Source organism: Microtus ochrogaster, linkage group LG1 (genome assembly GCF_000317375.1).
Source record: "Microtus ochrogaster isolate Prairie Vole_2 linkage group LG1, MicOch1.0, whole genome shotgun sequence".
Classification (NCBI taxonomy): domain Eukaryota; kingdom Metazoa; phylum Chordata; class Mammalia; order Rodentia; family Cricetidae; genus Microtus; species Microtus ochrogaster.
Genome location: NC_022027.1, coordinates 54,497,208 through 54,520,123, shown reverse-complemented (window position 1 = coordinate 54,520,123; position 22,916 = coordinate 54,497,208). Strand labels below are relative to the sequence as shown.

General features: G+C 40.8%; 1 pseudogene; it reads right to left on the bottom strand.

Moving 5' to 3' along the window:
• LOC101982030 overlaps positions 1-20,245 on the bottom strand; it is a 34,269-nt pseudogene extending 14,024 nt beyond the window's left edge.
• Positions 20,246-22,916: the final 2,671 nt, after the last annotated feature.

The following is a 22,916-nucleotide window of genomic DNA, read 5'->3' as shown; positions in this document are numbered from 1 at the left end:
CCATTTAAGTGGTCCTGCCGCCGATCAAGACAGATCTGTGCGTGTTTTATACATGCTAGGCAAGCATTCTATCAACTGAGCTACATCCTCAGCACCCTGGATTTAAAGTCCTCTATAAATCACAATATTCTTCTATCTGTTTGCCAAATACTCTTATCCTATCAATCATGCAGCTTCAACTCTCACCTTGCTGTTAGCCTGGATCCTTAACACTTTTTGTCTATGTAGTGGCAGGACGGGTATTTTTCCCTAGCCCATACTCACAATAGAAAATGTCTATTTCCGTCCATTTGCATGCAAAATTCAAGAAGTCATTGTTTTTTACTGCTGAGTAGTACTCTAATATGTATATATTCCATACTTTCTTCAACCATTCTTCCATTGAAGGGCATCTAGGTTGTTTCCAGGTTCTGGCTATTACAAACAATGCTGCTATGAACATAGTTGAGCATATACTTTTGTTGTACGATAGGGCATCTCTTGGCATATTCCCAAGAATGGTATTGCTGGGTCCAGGGGTAGGTTGATCCCTAATTTCCTGAGAAACCGCCACACTGCAAATGGACAGAAATATAAAACACTATCCTGAGTGAGGTAAGCCAGACCCAAAAAGAGGAACATGGGATGTACTCACTCATATTTGGTTTCTAGTCATAAATAAAGGACATTGAGCCTATAATTCGTGATCCTAGAGAAGCTAAATAAGAAGGTGAACCCAAAGAAAAACATATAGGCATCCTCCTGAATATTAACCTTCATCAGGCGATGAAAGGAGACAGAGACAGAGACTTACATTGGAGCACCAGACTGAAATCGCAAGGTCCAAATCAGGAGCAGAAGGAGAGAGAGCACAAGCAAGGAACTCAGGACCGCGAGGGGTGCACCCACACACTGAGACAATGAGGATGTTCTATCAGGAACTCACCAAGGCCAGCTGAACTGGGTCTGAAAAAGCATGGGATAAAACCGGACTTGCTGAACATAGCGGACAATGAGGACTATTGAGAACTCAAGAACAATGGCAATGGGTTTTTGATCCTATTGCATGTACTGGCTTTGTGGGAGCCTAGGCAGTTTGGATGGTCACCTTACTAGACCTGGATGGAGGTGGGTGGTCCTTGGACTTCCCACAGGGCAGGGAACCCTGATTGCTCTTCGGGCTGACGATGGAGGGGGACTTGATTGGGGGAGGGGGAGGGAAATGGGAAGCGGTGGCGGAGAGGAGGCAGAAATCTTTAATAAATAAATTAAAAAAAAAAAAAACAAAACAAAAACACCACGAGGAACGGGAAAAAAAATGAAAAAGAAAATGTCTACTAGAGACAAGAAGGGCGTAAGCCTGATCATACAGGACAGGTTGATGCTGGTGCTGCACATGAAAAATCACTAAAAGTTGACTAGGTGTTTCCGCCAGCTGTTTTTCTGAAGCTAGCAATGTGGGCATCTGTTCCCCCCCCTGGTTATTCTGACAAATCCAGGTAACAGCCTGCTCCACCGAGACTACTCTCCAGTGGTAACTCTTGTTGTCTCCTTCTACTTTCTACACAATATCACCTGTGTAGACCAACTAATTAAAAAGAACAAAAAAACAAAACAGGCAATAGAAACAGGTAAAACCATCAGAACACTTAAGTCTTATATCAACTCTAAATACTTGCTTCCTGGTGAATTAAGGTTTTTAACATAAATTTTTTTCACTCTGGGTAAATATATATGATATGGTGATTTTTGTTTGTTTGTTTGTTTGTTTTCCGAGACAGGGTTTCTTTGTAGCTTTGGAGCCCGTCCTGGAACTAGCTCTTGTAGACCAGGCTGGCCTCAGAGATCCACCTGCCTCTGCGTCCCGAGTGCTGGGATTAAAGGTGCTACCACTGCCCAGCGATATGGTGATTCTTACTGAATCCTCAAGAGTTACTGGCCTTCAGAAATGAAGGTCTCAAGATTTAGGAATGTCAATTTAGTCCTTAAAAGTATGAGGAACCCACACCGGGGATTATCTGTCCAGTTTCCATGGCTACCTTCCCTGGTGTGACTCAGGGACTAGATGACACAATGCACAGGGAAAGGTGCCTCCTTTTCAGCCTTTGTGTTTCCATGTGAAATACAGGACCCTTACCTCAGAGGCATTCTGTGAGGGAAGAGGAGGTCATCTATGAACAGGGTCTGGCACACAGCAGGAGCTGCACAGTTTCTTAGCAATGATGTGCGATGAAGTAGCACATAGGAAAAGGCACCGCAGATTGAGGATGTGCTTATGCTATCTAGGAACTAGGAAAAGGTGTTAGAAGATCAACACTGTTATCTACCAACACACACAGAAAACATAACAAAACAAAAAAACAGCTTTTGAGATCATTTAATACCTTTTCTCTAAAATTGACCTTTACTAAATTTCTGTCTAAACAATGCTAAAAAGAGTATATACTGGGTAGTTGACATAATCTGGTCACCAAAAAATGTATACCATAATGTAATTCAGATATAGGTACCATAAAATGATTTAGATATCCTCACAGAATCCAGGATATAGGGTTAAAAAAAAAAGACTTTGTCCGCAACGATTGCTCAGGGAAGAGATAGAAGATACCAGGAGGTCCACTCTGAAATAGCCTGAGTGTGCTAAATTTCTTTGGATTGTCTTCAATAATTCTAAGAATAAGTACCTTCACCAATGTAAAAGGTATTTAAAGCAAGGGTATCAAAAGGACAAGCCCCCTGAAGATATGCCCTTGTACAATAGGAATTTAGAATCATTAGCCTAAACTAGAGAAGCATAGGTTTTCTATCAGACAAAAAGAATGAGTCCTCAGCAGCTCACACTTTAACAGAGGGAAGGTGGCAGATGAGAACTATCCAGTGCATTCATGCAGCTCCTAGAGAAAGGCTGAACTGCAGGCAGATGGCTTCGGGGACAGGAGGGTGGTACAGAAAGAAAAGGGAGTACAAAATCAGACAGAATTTTGTAATAAAACACAGAAGTACTACACTTTCTATTTGTAAAAGAAAAACAATCCGATTTTGTACCTGGTGACAGGGCAGGTGGGGTAGAAGAATCTTGCTTAATGGGGTCTTAAATAAAAAAGAGAAAGAAAACCCTGGCAAGAGGCAGACACAGAATCTGGTGCTGCAGAAACAATCTATGAGAAGTGTGATCTCCACAGAGAGCCAACACTGAGGAGGGGTTCCCTGCACTTTCTAGCTTGGGTGCCAAGGTGGAGAACCATATCCAAAGGATGTTTACCTCATCAAACCCTATGGCTGTAGCGGGGGATTGGTGGTCCCAGTAGCCTCTATACCCAGCTAGACAAGTGACCACACTGAGAATCATATACCCGGGAACCTGGCTGTGATTTGGAGTGGACACAGGTCCATGGGATAGACAATAAAAAGGTGGATCAAACAGAAATGTGGGCAGACCTCTGTGAAGAGGAACAAATCTAGCCATGTGTGGATAACGGGGGAAGGCTCAGTGTACATGGAGTGCAAACTGCTCTGGTCGGATAACCTTGTCCACTTCAGTGCCCTGGAAGGATCTGAAGGAAGAAGAGCACTGTTCAGCCACTCCTCATATTCACGTCTGTAAAAGCAGAGCACCTTTGGTGAGAGGGGACATTCCAATTGGTCTATGAATTCTGTTGCCAGAAGCAGCTTGGAGGCAGCTCATTCAATCACTGCATGGCAGATCTGCTGGAGATCGGTGCCAAACATTCACCCAGAGCTCAGACACTGGTAGATTAAGGCAGGGCTAGATTATGCCTTCATAATATCCCGTCTGAATCTGAGAGACAAAATGACCCAGATCCTCCATTACAATTATTAAAATTTCAAAATGAGAAGATTGTGAAGGGAAAATCCTAGCTTTTATCTAAATTTTAAAGGAAACCTTGGAAGTCTAGGGAATTAAGCATCAAGGTTGGATCCTAGCACATAGCCCCTGCGAGAGTGGCATGACACACGGAGGTGCAAGAGTGTAGCTAGGCTCCAACTGAGGTCCAGAACTTGGACATGCCAGGAATACGGAACCTAAGAAAGCCTGTGGGTAATGAGCAGAGCCCACAGTGAGGCCGGATGGGCTTTAAAGGAAAATACTATGAAGAAGGCATGCTATGACCTCTTCTGAGAGTCTACAATCTCACTACCAGTTTGCACCACACCCCAGACATGGGGCTACAGTATTAATGTCTGCCTTCCTGGATTCTGGTCTTGCTCTGGTTGGGGTGTTTTTGCTATTCTTCTACTGTTCTCTCTGTAATGGGATTTTAATCTGTGCTAGTCTATCATGGAAGAACACAACACATTTTTGAGTTTTACAGAGGTAAACCTTAGCTCTGAGTCCAAGGTTTTAGATTTTTGAACACTAGAACTGGCACACTTGGAGATGACAATGTATGTTTGCATTATAAGATGGACATGGGTGTTTTGAGGACCAGATGAGGAATGCTGCAGTTGGGATATCAATGGTCTCCCCGAAGGACTTACATACTCAAGACTTGGTCATACATTTTATGCAGTGTTCAGAGGAGCTTTAGGCATGTGATTTGGTTATGTGGTCTCTTTGCCTTTATCAAGAGATTAATCTATTAAATGAAAAGCTATATTCTAAGTACCCCAAGTAGCAAAACTAGTATCTGAGAAAGCAAAATTCAAGCCAAAATTACTTAGATGAGACTAAGGTTAGTAAACATGAGGAAAGGTGTCAATCTTTCCCAAAAGATCGTGTGGACATGCTGGTCCTTTAATGACTAGGCAGAGGACTGAGGTGGATTTACAACTGCAGATTTTGGAAGATCTGCCAGGCACTCTTGGGAAATGAAGGTACATGTCACCATCTTATGTAAAAACATGGTAAAGAACTAACAGAGAACAATCTGTCATTTTATGCCTTACCTCATGGAGAGTCTCAGTATCTGCTAAGTCATTAAACAGAGTAATAAAGTAGAACTGAGAAGGCCGCTCAGACACACACGATCCTTTTCCCTCGCTCCTTAGCTATGTGGTGATACACAGCTAAACATTATGTATCTAATTTGCATCGCTTATAAACAGAATTGGTGCTGCTTACCTTGTAGTTTGCTATGGAGATTAAATGGGTAATGAATCTCTGAAGACCTAAAGAGTTGCAAGGCACCTGCAAGTTATTTTCTATAACTGGTACTAAGTCACTCTTTAAAGGCAGAACAGTAACTTCAACAACGCACCATAGCCTACTCCTTATATATTGGCAAACGCACAGCAGGCCCTAAAGAAATAGAAATGATACCTAAATTATTCTTAATCTTGTGCATTAATTTAAGACAGAAAATGAACAACTTCCAGGAGAAATGAGTGCTTTCAGTCAGTTTCAAATACCTCCCAGAAGTCTTCCATTGAAGAAAAGAGAATTCCTTTTTCCTACAAAGATATAATTTTAAGTGATATTAAAATACAATATTTGCTGCATTACAAAAATTATTGTAAAACATGTTGACTCAATTATATATATATACATACACACATTTCTTTTACTTTAAATGTTGTTTTTCTCAAATAATGAATAGTGACATAAATTTAAAACATGATCATTAATATGATATATAATTTCTATTTGTCTAATGTTTTCATTCAAATTTCAAATAGTTAAGTCATTAACTTTTATTAAAATACATTCACGTATTTCTTAAAACCAGAGCACTAAAATCACCCTTAGAAAAACATCATATATGAAATACTGATAATCTACATGCCATCCCCTCCCCTGCCCCCAACAAGGTTTCTCTGTGTAGCCCTGACTGTCCTGGAACTTGCTCTGCAGACCAGGCTGGCCTGGAACTCAAAAAGATCCGCCTGCCTCTGCCTCCCAACTGCTGTGATTAAAGGCATGCGCCGTCACTACCAGGCTTAATTATGTATCATTTCTACAGAGAATTCATACTAAGTATAATCCTGGTGTCATCCACTTTAACTGTGGATACACTAGTGTTTAATACTTAAAAATTATTATTCCTGTCCATCAATAGATGGACAAACAAAACATAAAAAAGGATTATATGTACACATTAAACACAGAGGTAAAAAAAAAACCCATACACAAAAGCCACAATATTTCATGATTCCATTAATGTTATACCCCAAATCAGCAAACCCACAGGCAGAAGAAAATATATCAGCAGTTTCCAGAGGCCGAGGAAGAGTAGATTTGAAAGTGGAGGCTAATACACCTAGGGCCTCTTCTGCAGACAAGAGAAATCTTGTGAGACTAGACAGTGGTGGTGATTTCACAATGTGGTGAACGTGCTAAAGATCACCAAACTGTGTGCTCCAAAAGGGTGAACTAATCTCAATTTTAAATTTAAAAAGTAATGTTCCAATAAAGATCACAGTGTCCATGACTGTGAGTGGGAGCATAAAAAGCAAGTTCTCTAAGATGAAGACGACACATCAGGAGAATTTCTGGGCGAAAGAAACTACAGTATTTTAATTATATTTATTTAAGGTGTATATACGTCAGAGAACAATCTGTGTGAACCAGAGTTCTCTCCCTCCATCACTGGGGTACCAGGGATCCAATTCAATTTGGTCTTTGGGCTTGGTGGCAAGAACCTTAGCCCACTGAGCCATCTTGCAGGCTTGGTAAGGTAAACTGTGATGGCATATTTAAGAGCACATTGAAGGAAAACACCGCTCTTGTGCTTTACATATATAAGAAAGAGCTTTCCTACAAACTGAAATTAAAATTTTTGCAAGAAGCCAAAATTGTTAGGTAACGATCATTCCAATGTTGTCAGTTACATTATACACAAATGAAGCCTGCCCTATAAGAAGGTATTCAGCCTAGCAAACAACAAACTTACCTTTCCAAGGGTGATCCAAGAATCAGCTGGTGAAAATTTTATAAATGCTGTTTCTGGATGGTGTCATTTCAAGAAAAAAAAAATGTACGCACAGGGATCTTGCTGCAAGAAACTGCCTGGAGGTAAAATAATGTTCTGAAAACCATTGACTTTGCAATGTCTCAAGAGGATGGGATGCATATTCATCTTCTGATGTAACACAGATTTTCATAAGATGAACAGCACCAGGAGCTCGTAATTAAGTTTGAGAGTGACCCAGAGCTCTGGCATCCTCTGCTGGGAGCCCTTCAGCTTGGAGGCCTGCCCACTCTTGGCTCAAAGTCTTCATTATCTGTGCTTGTCTGAGGACTTATGATGCTTCTTCTCGTCCTTATCTCCACAACTGTCCCATTTCTCTTTCTTTTCTACCTTTTCTTTATCATGTCCAGACTCCTTTTTCCCACTGGATACTTTATCCACCTTTTCAGATTTAAAGAAATCACCTTTTTCTTTGCCTGAGGATTTTGACTTATTTTTTTCCTTCTCTTTCTCACTTGGATAAAGAGACTCACAGGGGCTTTCACTTTTGTGCTTTGAAGTCCCCAATATTCCATTTTCATCTTTCCGCCTTTTGACTAAGTCTAGAGGCACTTCCCGGTCATTGTTTGAATAATCCCTTTTCCGCTCTTTCCGGTCCTTTTCTTCTTTTTTCTCTCTCTCTCTGGATCTTTCCCTCGACTTGTCCAAATCTTTCTTGTCCATTTCTCTCTCCTTACTCTTGCACAACAGTGGTGGAGCATGGTTGATGTAGAGCTTTGCTGAAGACTCCCTGAGTTTGTTGAGACTGTCCTTTATTGTGGAAGAATGGGATGGAGAAGGATGGGAATCTACCTTGCGACGCTTTTCTCTTTCGGGCTCTGCATTATCTGTTCGGGAAACAGGTGATTTCAAGGACCCAGAAACTGGTGTTTTTTCTCCTCCTTTAACATTTTCTTTTGATTTCATTTCCTTTGCTAAATCTCTTTCTCTTGATGGCTCTTTCTCTTTTTCTCTTTCTTGAGTAGACTTTGAATCTATGTTAGGGACAGTGATCCTGAATTTCTCATCTTTAGCTTTTTCCTCCTTCTTTAATTTTTCCTTATCTTTGTCAGATTTAGGCATTCTTTCCTTAGTCTCTCTTATTTTCTCATCTTTATTTGGCTGCTCTTCCTTGGGTTTTTCTTTATTGTCTTTACAAAGTACCTTAACTTCTGGAATAACAGCTGAGGTCTTTTCTTTTTTTTCTTTTTCCTTCTCTTTCCCCTTTTCTTTGTCATTTTCCTTAACAGCCTTGGTGTTGGAGCTGCTGTTTCCATTGTTGGAATTCCCTTTTGGTACAGCACTAGAGGCTTTAGTGACAGCTTTCAGGCCACACTGAGACCTTTCCCTTGACTTGTCAGTCTCCTCAGTACTGCTTTCATCTGACTTAGACGTGTTTCCTATGGAAGATGGCAGCCCGCTACAAGGTCCATTTGGCACACTTGAAGTAGCATTTCTTGGAGGAGGATCTTTGTGATGAAATTCATTTTCAGGTATCATGTACGACTTTCTATTTTTCAGCTGCCCAGAGTAGACCATTGCTAGTACATACAGATCTGGCTTCTTTTCTTTCTCTTCTTGGCAGATTTTATGTACTCTTCTTTCCAAAGCCTGTCCCAGATTTAAAACTTTGGGGTACCATGGCAGTATTTTTGTGAGCACAATCAAGATATTTCTGATATGAGTATATTCACCTGTTTCAAGGCAATGTACCGATGCCTTGGTTAGTTTATAATGCCACTTATGGACAACATGTCGAAAATTTTCATAATCTAACTGATCCGCTTTATTTCCACCATCAAATCCAGTTGCTCGTAATATAGTAAGGAATCCTGGATAGTTTCCACATTCCTTCTCATAGGTGGATCTGTCGCTATGCCACCTAGTCACCGTCTCTAACATGCAGCAAAGAAATCTACCATACCGACTAGCTTCATTTTCAGTAAAGCTAGCAACCATGTAAATTATATCAGAGAAAACTCGATCATAGCAGAGAAGTGTGGAGAAATTTGGAGTCTTCTGTTGGTGGACCAACTCAACAAAATGCGCACAGTAAACAGAATCAATTGCTGAAAAAATACAACGAGGAAATATACACAGCTGGAGAAACTTTGTGATGGTCTCATTTTTAGTAGATTTCGCTAAGAGCCAGTTGTCCTTTTCCAGTTTCAGTCTCTGCAGTACTCGCTGCACGTGCTCCGTCTGTTTCTTTTCTTCTTCAAGAAGCTTGTCCTGAAGGGCAGTACAGCGTTCTTTCTCTTTTTTCTTTTTATTCAGAGGCATTTCTTGATTGTCATCAATTGCTTTCATCTGGATCTTAAGTTTATTGACTTCTCGTTCATAGCTAGTGTGTGGAACTGCAAGGTCATACATTGTCAGAGACCAGAACGTGGTATAAAATTGAGGGCTGATATCTTCCCAGACTTTGGAAATGTGTAAGGAGAGCACTGCTTCATGGACAGGAGCCATCACCATCTCACATGATGTAATGTATTTATGAACTTTATGTTGCTGTTTACTACCCTTTTCTGATTTCTTAAGTTCATCATACTTTGATGAAATATGGTGTGCATACATCGGCCGAGACAGAAAAAATGCTGCATCATGGGGCGTATGAAATTCATTACATAGTACATCAATTGAAGGTACTCTCTTTATGTAATCATCTGTGCTTAAATTTGAAGCTAAAAACCCACCAAACTGTACCAAAGTATCATGACACTGGTCATACAGCTTCCCTACAAGCTTTAAATGTTTCTCTCCGCCTTCCTGAAAGATCACACCATTCCTCTGCTGGGCCATAAGCAAACAGAGAGGAAGGGCAAGGTCATGGTCCAGCAGTGCATCCTTCAATCTCTGAGAGGATTTTTTAGTGTTTCTTATCTGGCCAAAATATCCACCCTCAGCTTTCAGTTGCTCCCCACCAGTCATAGCCTCTAGCTGGTCCATTGTCATTTCCTCTGTAACTTCTATTCCTGCCATTTTTTGTACCACTTCTTTCAATATAAGCAGGTCAAAACTTTTGCCTGCCTTTAATTGATTGGCTACATACTGAAGAAGACCAGCAAGATCAATTGGGTATTTACGAAAAACTGCACCACAGAAACTAGCCAGGCTCTGAAGCCAGCTTGAGATGGTTGTGTCATCGTGCTTCATTCTTTCTTTTTCTGGATTAGCTAATGCTTCAATGATACAATAGGCCAAAACATCATAATTCAACGCAGTGAGATATTTCAATGAGTCTACCACAGGTGTTATTAAGTTATCGTATTTCTGTATTTGTGACAAGACATAATCAAACAAAATGGTTGGATTGCTGTGGCTCAGTTTCCCAATCTGTCTTCCTGAAGGTTTCACATTTTCCTTGGTTAGACGCTTCATAATGTACTTGGCTCTGTCTACTGTGTGAGCTTTAATTTTTACTAAAAGTGGGTGACTATGGTAAGTCTCATTCTTCCATTGGCCATATAAGCGGTATCTATGCTGATAAGGAAATGTTTTAAACATTCCCCATAGTTCCTCTGACATACACGCATTGCAATCCATCAAAGAAAGAGATGGAAGTAGTACCTGGTCAGTGATGCTAAGCAAACAACTAAAGATGACTTCCATTTTCTCTTTATTTTCTTGCTTCCCATCAGACTGAAATTCCTTCATAAATGACTTGCCTATGCGCACAACCTTTGCAAATAAGATGGGATCATGAGAAAGGTGGGGACCAAGATAACAGAACATACTGAATACATCTCTCCTTAAGTCTTCAAAGCTCTCTGCTGGCTTTGGTGATTTCTTGTTTTGCAAAGGATTGACAGGTGAGCCTTTAGCACCTTTAGGAACACCAACTCTTCGGTAAAGAGGCTCAATAGTTATATGTATAAGACTGCAGATAGCAAGGGCTATTACTTTATGTGATGCTGCATAGTACGGAGGCATTCGATCCATAATACTCTGTGCATGCTGCCAATCACCAATAACTAATAAGGCTTCCAACAAACCAAGTTTTTGATTGTCAAGTGCCTTCTCTAGTTTATCATCTTTTTTCTTTTCTTTCTCTCGTTCATCACTTTTGTCAGAAGGCAATACAACCATTGTAAGTTTTCTGACAATGTGCTTAGCTTCCACAATTTCTCGTTTGTATTCATTCACAATGCAGCTATCAGCTGGAAGAAGGTGTACATAAAGATCATCCAAATCGATAAGATTAAACTGTAGAAGTACTGCTGCGACTGTATACAAAGATGATGGAGTCTCACCATTTGGTTCCTGGTAAAACTTGAATTTGAATCCAAGAATATGACACAATGTTTGTGGTTCACACATATTCATGTAAGCTTCTAATAAAGATATAAAGAAATCATGGTGTTCTGGCCTACACTCGAACACCTCTAATATGATATCCAAAACTCGATTGGGGTCTAGATTAAAGCAACCTATTAAAGATTTGAGAATTTCTAAGATTAAATCACTAGTAATATTTCCAGATAAATCTTGCCCCAATTCAACAATAAGCTTGGCATAACCTTCATTTTCTTCTCTTAACAAATTGAACTTTTGTTGTTTGTAAAAGAGTTTCGTCTTGATTTTAACTGACTTCTGATTGAACTGCTGTGATTGTTTGATAAGGCCTAATGACTCCAATGTTTCTGGATCCAAGTGTTCCTTTAGAACTGTGTCTGAAACTAAATATAAACATGCTAATACCAACTGTGTAAAATGATCTCTCTTGTTCTTTTCTTCTAAACAATTCGTCTCAATATCTAATATGCAGAATATGTCGGCAAGAATAAGTGGAATATCTTCACGAAATTCACTGATGTCACTGAGAACACTGGATGCCTGTTCCGGCTTTAAAGTTCCTTTAATGACATGGTATGACAACTCATAGAGAGCTTGTTGGAAATCTCTACAAGCCAAAGTGTCACGGTTTTTACTTTCACTGAGAATCCGGCATAAACGCAAAAATTCGCTTCTCCCAGATTTCTCCCAGTTCTTGATCCACTCAGCGGGAACCACTACAGTTGCTGCAGTCATCGCCATCTTCTCTTTAGTAGTAACAGAGCCCCAGGTGTGCAGTATGAACTTGTGCGAGGTCAAAGGAGAATCCCGCCCACGCGGCAAATGCTGGGAGCTGAGTGTTCTGAAGAAAGGGTTTTAGGGTTGAATGTTTTGCTGATTCAGGAACCGGAAGCTGGGAGTGCTGGATGCACAGTGGTGCAGTTTGCTGTCTGGGTGTCTTTGTGGACTCAGCCACTCACACTGCAGGCCACTGCAACAAAGAAAGAGTCAAATAAGAGTCCAAAGGCAAAGCTCACAAGTTCCCTAAGCCAAATGCCTCCATGAGGGGAGCTGCTGGTGGTGAAGGACCGAGTACCTACCCAGGTCTTCTCTCAACCTTAACTCCTTTCCCCATCAATTTTCTAGGTATCATGATCTGATTTTGGCTTATTCATATTGGCTTATGAGAAACAGCTGACTAAAAGGCTAGTCAGCAGACCCTACAGCTGTCTTCAGAATCCCATATAAGCCTTGTCATCTATTTCAGGCTGAACCTGTGCTTCATCTGCTGATTCTTCTGACAGATATTAGGGGACCCTTTTGGGTTTCCCGGGTAGATTTTCCATTCCTCTTGGCTCTGATCTTTGAGAATGAGTATTTGGTGACTCTGGGACCCTTTGATTTCTGTGGGTTAGGGGAGGTTGAAGTTGAGTTTTCCCACTTCTGTAGTTCATTCAACCATGCTTCTAGTGTTGGCCATGGCTGCAGGAAAATCTTTTCCCTTGCAGCTACACCACAGCATTCTTCTCTGGTGCCCCAAACCTGGTGGTGGTAACTTCCTCGAGTGCCTCTCCTTCCCAGTTGGTTCCCTTAACTCTGTAACATCTCTAACACAGTGTCTTCCTTCAACTTGCTTTAAACATCACTTTGATTCATCATCTTTTCCCTTTTGGAAGTTGAGAAATACCCATCTGCCTGTGTCTGCTAATCAAATCCTGTGTGAAAATTTCTAACCTAACGCACAAACACTCTCAGCTCACACTAACAGAACCAAGGAGGAGGCAAGAAGATACAAAAGATAGCCTAGAATTAATCTGTCCCTGCAGAAGAGCTCACAGTAGCCCCAGGTATCTTGCTCACCAAACTATCAAAGAGGAATGGACACTGTAGACACACAGCAGCAGTTATCAGCCTGTGGGTCACATAGCACATAATCTATCAGATACATACATCAGACTATGATTCAGAACAATAACCAAATTACAGCTATGAAGAAGCAACAAAATAATTTTATGGTTGTTGGGGGTCACACAACATGAAGAATTGTATTAAAGGGTTATAGTATTAGGAAGGTTGAAAACCACTGCTCTAGAGTCAACAGAAGGGAGAAGAGAGCTTGAAGGAGTAAGACCCAATGAATCCAAGGACAACTAAATGATTAAGATTACTTTCAATTAATGTAAAATTGTAATAAATGAACTACAAATCATACTGGAGTTTCCGGTGAGTTTATTGCTAAAAATACTGGCTGGTGTTGAACTTGCTATCTCTAGTGGTGCTCTCCTCAGCAGTAATTTATATCTCACCAGGACTCTTCCCCAACCTCCAAGATTACAGTCCATATTTCATGAAACCCTAATAGGGAGACTGGTCAGAAGAACTTTATAGTTGCAACCCAAGTTCTAAATCAGCCAGGTCTACGAAGGTGAGGTTGCAAAGCTAGACCTGATTTAATACATAAACTCCTTTTAAGGCAGAAACTAGAAGTTAGAGAATTCCATGTTTCAGAATAACTCAACTTGTTCTGAAAGGGAAGGGAAAATCATTTAGGGAAAAATGCTGGAAGCCTGGAGAAGCTGGAGGAAGCGGGCATAGGTCCTGGGGGCTTTAGTTCTGACATCAAATGGAACTTATTCCTCTTATAACTGGACTTTGGAAGTATTCAGGTAAGATTCTTTAGTTGAGTTCAGATGGCTGATACTTTTGTTAGGTCTCTGGTAAGTCTTGATCACTGCTGTTTTAATATACTTAGTAGTAATCTGTTATTTCATAATGAAAACAAATACACCTCTCCTTAGCACTTCTCTAATGGAACTCTTAAGTTCAGTGGGAGTCTGTCATTGTGTGGAACACCATTACCAAATATGTGTCCTACTCAGTGACCTCAAACTTCATGCCTCGGTGGTTTCAGCCTCCAAGAGACATTCCATTTGCCCCCTTGTGCTTGCAAATTCCTGGCTCCACTAGGATGATGAATTGCTTTCCACACTCAACTCTCTTGCTCTATTCTTTGGTCTTAGCAGATCTATATCCTGGAGTTTATTCAATCTCTCTACACTTATGAAGGAGAGCCATCCTTACTGTGGCTCTCATGCTACTGTATTTATATAATCTAGTCTTAGGGGCCCTAGAGAAGCTATTTAGTCCCACCATATATCTCACTAATGTTGGAAACCTTTTTCTTACCCAACTTAGGTCCGGTGGGTAAAGATCTGAAAGCCTACAGCAGACAAAGACTGGCAAGAGTAGACAGGTTAATCTTGCACACTTGCAGATGAAGAGGTGTTTTAGGAGTATATATGCTGACTTAGCAAGTGAAAAGGAAGAGGCTGTTTCTAAAGTAAATTGGCCATGGAATTCCTGGGTGTACCTTGAGTGGCAGTTCCCAAAGGTATCTCAGTTTTCAGAAAGGGTTTTTCCTGCAAGTTTTAAAATCATTCAACTTACGTTGTTATGATAGGTTACCATTTTTCTGATAAAATTCTCTTCTGCTTCCACCATCTAATTTAGTATTCTATTTGACCAGTATATTCAATTTAATTTTTTTCTTGTGAACACCTCTAAGATATTATACTAGGGTTAGTATGGTGATCATGTAAAGAGCTTTTTATTTTTCTTCTGCTGACTCTGGTTATTAAGATAACTTTGTTATTTAAGGTCAACTGGAGTTTGCTATTTCAGGTAGACCTACGTAGAATATAAATACTGAACATGAGAACAAGGAAAAAGAGAAAGGGATGGGGGAACAAAGCAGGCCATTTAAAAAACAGATGCTAAAAGAACTGCTCTATCTGAAAAAAAAGTAACAGAAATAAAATATTTAAGTCAGCTCTAAGATGAAATATTGAAATATCAATGGCTAAATACATATTCAAGCACTCTTGGCTCCTTAATTTCCATGACAGGAAAATAACTATTTCTATTAATAGATGAGTTTTCACAAATTGTTGGTATGAGGAAAATCAGTTTTAAATAGCTTTCTTCATAGGTCCTTACTAAAATGTGACAGTCAAAAAATCTAATGAACATTCAAATTAATGGCAAAGACTATAAAAATAAAGTGGCTGTATTTCAATGAGAAACACAGCAAAAGATGTAAAGTGAATTATTTTGGTGACAAAAAAATATAACTGTGTCTAAATTCATCAAATGTAAGCATTGCTTCAAAATGTAAATTAAAGACAGAACTGTTCTGTTGGAACCTCCATCTGGCTATTGCATGGTCCGAGAAGCCCCATTCCTGTCTATCTAAACCCCTTCCACTCAGACAATCTCTGAACAAAGGAAAGCCCAGGTAAACATTTTTGGTGGCTAAGACAGCTTCATCCCCTGAAGTTGCCAGCCAGCCAAGTCCCCACCTAAAATGTTCAGCTTTTGACCACACTTAGGCACAAACCCAGCTTGTGACGAACATATCATTACCTGTCACCTACAACCTATATCATTTCCCTGCTTTAGTTCTGACATGCAGCTTCTCCAGCCTCAGTCTCTGGGAATGGAGAACCTGTTTGGGGAGTTGTTTTGTTTAAAAAATTCTGTTGCTATACCTTTTCAATTCAGCTTGATCTGGCTTACTACATCAGCAGAGAAACCTATCATGGGGGGTGGGGAGGCAGAAAATTTAAAATAATTAAGAACTAAGGCTGGAAGAAAAATAAATGCTTATAAACATAATCTACTTTTGGGTAAATAATGAAAAACAAGTTGAACATATCACAAAAGGGTTGCACAAAATGAATGCATAAAAGTTCATCTATTTTATATATGAATGCTTTGTCTGCATTGTACAGACCAGATGAGGGAGGATCCCACGACAGACGACTGTGAGCCACCATGTGATTGTTGAAAACTGAACTCAGGACCTCTACAAGAACAGGAAAGCCAGTGCTCATAACTGCTGAGCCATCTCTTCAGTCCCCACAAAATGTTTTACAGAAAGAAACAGATGTATAATTTAGTTTGCTATAATTAGAAATGTACTTAAGTTTTTCTAAAGAGATAAAATTTTGATGAACTAATATATGAGAATTTGATTCTCTACACTGAAAACTAGCTTTCTAAACAGATTTGCTCTTAACAGAATTTGCAAGAAATGAAACAGGAAATGATTTTATGTTGTGTTTTCTGTTGACATAAGGTTGAGATTGGTTAGAGAAAACTACACTTAAAGAGTTAAGATTTGTAAACATTTATTCTAATGTCTTTTAAGTGATTATAGCTCTGGTTAAATCTGGCTTATAACTCTGGTTAAGCAAATACTTTGATAGTATGTTAATATAAATACCAAAAATTACATAAAATTTATTTTCAAAAAATTATTATTTTATGTGCATGGGTTTTGCCTTAATGTATACCATATGTGTGCCTGGTACCTAAGGAGGCCAGAATAGGGTGTCAGATCCATCAAGACTGGACTTACAGGTAGGTGTGATCCTGCTACGTGGATTCTGGGAAGAGGACCCCAGGTCCTCCGCAAGATCAAGTGTTCTTAACTGTTAGGTCATCTGTCCATTACCATGGTTATAGACAATTATAAAAGCCTCCTGGTGATGGTAAACACTGTCAGCCAGAATTTTTATCTTAAAATTCGATATACAATAAAACTGACAAGATCTCCTGAGTAAACTGGGGTGTAAAGGGCAGTGAGGAGGTGGAAGATGAAAGGGAAAGAGGGAAGGGGAGTGGAGAAAAAATGTACAGCACATGCCTAACCAAACAATTAAAATGAGGATATAAAAAATAGAAAATATTAAACTGTCTTTGATATGGGATAATGCTCTGGTACACTGTAAAGATTTGTCACTCATATTAGTTTAACAAAACACCGATTGATCAGTAGCCAAGCAGAAAGTATAGGCAGGGTGACCAGACTAAAAGATTCTGAGAAGAGGAAAGGCAGAGAGACACAGTCACCAGTCAGATGCAGAGGAAGCAGGATGAGGATGCCTTACTGAGAAATTGTACAAAGCTGTATGGCTACACAAAGACAAGAATTATGGGTTAATTAAAGTTGTAATAACCTTGAGATAATAGACCAAACAGTTTATAACTAATATAAGCCTCTATGTGTTTCTTTGGGACTGAGCAGCTGCAGAACTGGGTGGCACAGAAATTTATGTTTCCATGTCTTAACTGAGGAACTCATTACAATTCTAACCATGGCTATTCTAAGCCTTCTCATCCACTTTTGTTTCTTCTCTAAAATATCAACAATTAGATTCATAAAAAGATGCTAACAACTATGTTTAAATGAAGCTTTCTAATAAAGCTTATTTTACAAATTAATTTTTTTGAATTGTTTTTTAATGACTATAAAAGTAATAGTTTCACGGTTTAAATTAAGTATACAAACTAAATTTGCTTGGTACTTGTTGGGTCACTTTATATTTTTCCTTAGATGTTATTCAGTATTATAACACCTACCAAAGTAATGCTGACCCAGTTTGAGATAATAAATATCCATCCCCTAGAGCAGTGGTTCTCAACCTTCCTAATGCTGCAACCCTTTAATACAGTTCCTCATACTGTGGTGACCCCCAACCATAAAATCATTTTTGTTGCTACTTCGTGACTATAATTTTGATACTGTTATAATCATGATGTAAATATCTGTTTTCTGATGGCCTTAGGTGACCCCTGTAAAAGGGTTATTCAACTCCTGAAAAGTGCTGTGACACAAAATACCAAAAGTAAAATCTGGGTTTTCAAAAATGGTTCAGTGGATACTTGCTGCTTAGGCATGAGAGCCTGAGTTTGGATCCTCAAAGCCCAAATAAAAATCAGAAGCACACATCTGTAACCCCACAGTTGGGAGACAGAGATGGGTAACAGATAACCCAGGATGCTCATTAGCTAGCCATCCTAGCCTAAACTGTTAACAGGAGACCCTATCTCAAGAGAAAAAGTGGAAAGTGGACATCTGATGCTGACCTCTGATCCTGGCAAGGAACTTGTGGGTGAGAACATTTGCAAATGCATGCATGCATATGTCACACACTTACCAAGTAATATTCTAAAAATTAGCTTCAAGGGCTGGAGAGATGGCAGGGTAGTTAACAACACAGGCTGGTCTCATAGTGGATGGGAATTCAGTTCCCAGAACTTACACAGTGGTTCACACCCATCAGTAACTCCAGGGCCAGGGGATCTAATGCCTTCTTTTGACTCCCATGGGCACCAAGCCCACATGTGGTGTGTACACACAAACACACACACACACTTGGTACACATAGACACACACAAGCAAAACATTAATACAAATAAAATACACCAATTTAAAAAATAGCTTCCAATACGAGAAATTATTAATTTAAGATGATTAGTTTCATTACCAAACAGTATATTTATGAAATATAGGCTCTTTTCTGACTTTGTTCAATAAAAGGTAACAGTATTATGATTAACTTGAAAATAATTTGGGTTGCATCAGGAGTTAATTCAGGAAGTAAACTAATCTCTCAATATGAAAAATCACAAACTAAAATGTCTTAAAATTTTGAGCAACAATATGGTGAAAACTTCTTTGCCATGGTTTAGATGGCTGGTTTTAGATCTATTCTGAGTGAGAGGAGAGAAAGGGAAGGAGGACAGAAAACACTTAAATTATCAGCCAAGTTAATATTTTCCTTATTTCCATACAGCTGGTTCTGATATATAGGTATTTGGTATGTTTTACACACACACACACACACACACACACACACACACACACACACACACCTCCATATTGGCAGTGGTGGAAATTAAATCTAGCCAACAAGCCTACATGGTTTATTTTCATAATACCAAAACCTTCCATTCAGCTCACTGTCCTGGTATGTTTTGTTATGTGCTTTCTTTTCATTTCTGTGTTTTCTTTTACCTCTCTGTCAGTGGCTCTCAACCTTCCTCATGCTGTAGTGACCCCCAAGCATAAAATTATTTGTATTGCTACTTCATAACAGTAATTTTGCTACTGTTATTAATCGTAATGTAAATATCTGTGTTTTCTGATGGTCTTCAGTGACTCCTGTCAAAGGGAGGTTTGACCCTAAAAGAGTCGTCCCCCGTGTGTTAAGAACTCTTGGAACTACAGAGCTTGCTGGTATCAAAATAACTGTGAAGAGTAAATGAAGCATGTGTGTACTTGTATGAGTCTTTAAGACTTTTTTGAAAAGCATACAAAAGAATAATTTCTGCCAAATGTTTGGGCATACCAAGACCTTAACGTTTGTTAAAAGCACACACTGAGTATTTTCAGTACTGTAAAGAATCAGTGCTCGTGTCTAAACACCTTGGCTACGTTTCTTTCACTGGGCGAAGAATTAGCAAGGCTCAGTGTTAATTTAATACAGCTGATAGTCTGCAAATGTGATCCTGAAAACAGCTACTACAGGTGCTAAAATGTCTGAGGGTCAATGCAAACCCAGAGACCGCGATACACAGTCCTAAAAGCCTGGTACCCCGTCCTTTTCTTGAATCTAAACTAATCGCTGCCACCCAGGTTGCCAGCATTTCTGCAGCCTCAGAATAGTGCAGAAACGTACATACTGAAACCATTCCCGGTAATGTTTTCAATCTCTTCATCCCTTTCGCTCCCGCTTTCTGATTTTACTGAACCTGGGCCACAGTTTAACTCTCCGAAGCTCACTGTCAGACCCCGCCTACTGCCTGTCAGGTGGGCATTTTGTTCTGAGTGATGCCAACAGGAGCTCCACCAAACGCCCAGGCTCGGGGAGCGCCTGAGGACACCAGAACTAATGGCCTCTGTTCGTCCGGGAAAGACTTGGAGTCCGCGGCTTCTACCTGCGTGTTTCGCGACGGCCCGGTCCGCGGCTAAGCGCTTCGCGGAGGGCGGGCGTCCAGGCCGAGCGGGATGGAGGCCGCTGCCCCCGCCTGGCCCGCCCGCCCGGCCGCCCGCCGAACTCACCTCCTCGCCCGGCCCACGTCGCCGGTCGCGGCCGCGTCGGGCCCGCACCCTGCTGCCCCAGCCACCGGGAACCGCCTCGAGGCTGCAGCTCGGGAACGGCCTTCGCCGCCCGGCGTCCACCACAGTCGGCTCGAAGGAGACCCAACCAGACGCGGCCCGCACCACGGAGCGACGCCGGAGGGAAGCCGGGCAGAAGTTGCCCGGCACCTGGATGACGTCACTTCCGAGCGACAGCGGTTTTCCTCGCGTGCCCTGGGCGCATGCGCGGCAGGACCACGGTTAAGCGGCGGCTGAGCTGGGGCAACCGAGGACGCTAGGGTCGCCGGGGTAACTGTGTGGTCCCTCAGCTTTCACGAAGGAGAATGCTAAACTCAAAGGATCCAGAGAACTTTCTGACGGACGATACATGGTGGTGTGATAAGGGAGCAGTCAGTTTCTTTCTGCAAGTTGGCAAGTTTCTGCAAGTCTGGACTTTCTGCGAGTCCAAGCTACAACACAGGCCACGAGCTGGGGAAGCACGACGACAGTGGTTGTTCAGCTTAGACACTGCTGTCAACATTTGCTCCCGACCGAACTCGGACGCATACTTCATTACAGAAACATGGACATATTTTACAAAACTACTGCAGGTTATACTGGGGGAACTGGGCTATTGACTAGTGGTTTTCTGTCATCCATCAGCCATAAAAAGGTTCTTTAATGAAGAGTGAGAGCTACATCTTTTTCTTTAGATTAAAATTCTTTTTAATGTAAAAAGGCATTAAGTTTTAAACACATTAAGATTTGATCTCATTTTTTAAATTATCTCTGAAAATTACCATTTCTGTTGCTATCTGCTTAGTGTACATATATATATATAAAACCATGGTTCATGTATGTGTATGTATATCCAACCACTTTGTCATAAACCAGAAATAATGCATAAAATCAAGTAAGATATGCATCTTTTCTCCTAAGCATTAGTAAGGTTTTTTGTTTTCATTTTTTTTTTGTCTCAATAGTAGACTCTGCACAGACTAGGACCTACTTTTTTAACCCGCCATCACCAGGAGGTAACACATTGCCATGCACACACCAGTAGGTACTGTGTAAGGGGCACAGCCACTCCCTTGGCAGTTGTTTTTAATTTAGATGCCATTCTCCACTGTGAAATAAACTGAGCACTTTTTTTTAAAGGTTAAATCACTTCTTCAGGAAAATACCACTCAAAAATCTTATAATTTTAAAAATTGATTCTTTTGTAATTTCATACACATACATGATGTTCTTTAGCCATCGTCTCCCTCATTACCCTTTTTATTCTCCTCCCCTTCCTTGCCCTCTTCCAAGTGCCCCTCTGACTCTCATGCCTCTTGTCTCTGTGGCCTACTGCATTTAATTAAATCTCCTAGCATGCATGAGCTTGGGTGGGGGATTAATTACTTCCCTGATGTGGGAGTGATTTCTTATTAATAAAGAAACTGCCTAGGCCCATTTGATAGGCCAACCCTTAGGTAGGCGGAGAAAACAGAACAGAATGCTGGGAGAAAGAAGCTGAATCAGTCAGTCGCCATGATTCTCCCACTCCAGACAGACACAGGTTAAGATCTTTCCTGGTAAGCCACCATGTGGGCTACACAGATTATTAAAAATGGGTTATATCAATATGTAAGAGCTAGCCAATAAGAGGCTGGAACCAATGGGCCAAGCAGTATTTAAAAGAATACAGTTCCTGTGTAATTATTTCGGGTATAAAGCTAGCCTTGCGGGCGGACGGGTGCCAGGAACGCAGCCCACAACTCCCACAACACTTCCCTTCCTCCAGCAACCATTTAATGTCTTCAGCTTGGTGAGAACTATACTTACCTGCAAATTTCATGATTTTGTTTTTCTTTAAAGCTGAATATTACCCCATTGTGTATATGCACATTTGTATTACCGATCCATCAGTCGAAGGGCATTTAGGTCGTTTCCATTTATTAGCTATTGTGACTAGAGAAGCAGTGGATATTACTGAGCAAGAACAATGTCAGGTCCTCTGGCCATGTGAGGCGTGGAGCTAGGTCAAGCGGGAGATTCTTGAGCGGTATTGGCCGCGCATGGTCTCTTGTATATGGTCCCCATTTGGTGGAACTATTTGCTAAGTATTAGAAGCTGTAACCTTATATCACTGGGAGGTGGTCCCCGAGGTTCCAGTAGCACACACCATTCCCATGGAGACCTCTCTGCCTGATATTTATTAACCAGATGTAAGTTGTGAACTAGTGCTCCAGCACCATGCCTACCTGCCTGCTGCCACACTCCCCACCCTGATGGTCATGGGCTCATCCTCTGTAAGCCACAATAAACTCTGTAAGTTGCCTTGGTCATGATATCCATCCTAGCACAGCAATAGAAAAGTAACTAAGATAAGTGCTATTTTCTCCTCCACTATATGGGCAATTGAAAAGGTCATGTGAAACAAGTCCCCTCATTATTTCCATTGTATCTAGGGGAACAAGAGCCCATGGGACTGAACCACGCATGGTATGCCTAGTACATGATATAGGCAAGCCCTTTGTGGCATATCTCTGGAATGCCTAGTGAGTGTCAGCTATCAGGTCTACACGCTTTTCTTTACCCAGAACTTGTGAAGGGTTGCTTTGTTTACTACTAGTACACGAGAATTACAGCCATTCTCGGAGGGTAGAGTAAATCTGAATTGTGCATGGCACACTGCTTCTCAGAGTTCCAGCAGCCAGTAACATTAAGAGTGCACTAACACACCCTCTACTGACATTTTCCCTGCTCTGTCTCTCACACTCTGACATTCCTATGACCTGTGTGTCCCAAATGTCCTCCTGTCCTGAAGTCTTTGTCCTGGATTA